The following is a 1,537-nucleotide window of genomic DNA, read 5'->3' on the forward strand; positions in this document are numbered from 1 at the left end:
TTGAGTATAGCCTTTTGTAGTAGGATCTGATGATGCTTTGGATTTCCTCAGGTTCTGTTGTTATGTCTCCCTTTTCATTTCTGATTTTGTTAATTAGGCTACTCTCCGTGTGCCCTGTAGTGAGTCTGGTTAAGGGTTTATCTATTTTGTTGATTTTCTCAAATACCAGTGCCTGGTTTGGTTGATTATGTGAATAGTTCTTTTTGTTTCCACTTGGTTGATTTCAGCCCTGAGTTTGATTATTTCCTGCCTTCTACTCCTCTTAGCTGAATTTGCTTCCTTTAGTTCAAGGGTTTCTAGGTGTGCTGACAGATTGCTAGTATATTCGTTCTCAGTTTCTTTTTGGAGGCACTCAGGGCTATGAGTTTTCCTCTTTGGACTGCCTTCGTTGGATATGTTGTGGCTTCATTTTCATTAAACTCTAAAAAATCTTTAATATCTTTCTTTATTTCATCCTTGACCAAGGAATCATTCATAAGAGTGTTGTTGAGTTTCCACGTGAGTGTTGTCTTTCTATTATTTATCTGTTATTGAAGATCAGCCTTAGTCCATGATGATCTGATAGGATGCATGGGATAATTTCAATATTTTTGTATCTATGGAGGCCTGTTTTGTGAACAATTATATGGTCAATTTTGGAGGAGGTGCCATGTGGGGCTGAGAAGAGGTATACCCTTTTGTTTTAGGATAAAATGTTCTATAGATATCTATTAAATCCATTTGTTTCATAACTTCTGTTAGCGTCCATGTGTCTCTGTTTAGTTTCTGTTTCCAGGATCTGTCCATTGTTGAGAGTGGGGTGTTCAAGGCTTCCACTATTATTGAGTGAGGTGCGATGTGTGCTTTGATATTTATTAAAATTTCTTTAATAAATGTGGCTGCTCTTGTATTTTGAGCATAGATATTCAGAATTGAGAGTTCCTCTTGGNAGATTTTAACTTTGATGAGTATGAAGTGCCCCTCCCTGTCTTTTTTGATAACTTTGGGTTGGAATTCAATTTTATTTGATAATAGAATGGCTACTCTAGCTTGTTTCTTTGGTCCATTTGCTTGGAAAATTGTTTTCCAGCCTTTCACTCTGAGGTAGTGTCTGTTTTTCTCCCTGAGGTGGGTTTCCTGTAAACAGTAAAATGTTGGGTCCTGTTTGTGTAGCCAGTCTATTATTCTATGTCTTTTTATTGGGGAATTGAGTCCATTGATGTTAAGAGAAATTAGAGAAAAGTAATTGTTGCTTCCTATTATTTTCATTGTTAAAGTTGGGATTCTGTTCTTGTGGCTGTCTTCTTTTGCGTTTGTTGAAGGTTTACTTCCTTGCTTTTTGTAGGGTTTAGTTTCCATCCTTATGTTGGTGTTTTCCTTTTATTATCCTTTTAAAGGGCTGGATTCGTGGAAAGATATTGTGTGAATTTGGTTTAGTCATGGAATACTTTGGTTTCTCCATCTATGGTAATTGAGAGTTTTGCTGGATATAGTAGCCTGGGCTGGCATTTGTGTTCTCTTAGGGATTGTATAACATCTGTCCAGGATCTTCTGGCTT

Source organism: Mus pahari, chromosome 2 (assembly GCF_900095145.1).
Source record: "Mus pahari chromosome 2, PAHARI_EIJ_v1.1, whole genome shotgun sequence".
NCBI lineage: Eukaryota > Metazoa > Chordata > Mammalia > Rodentia > Muridae > Mus > Mus pahari.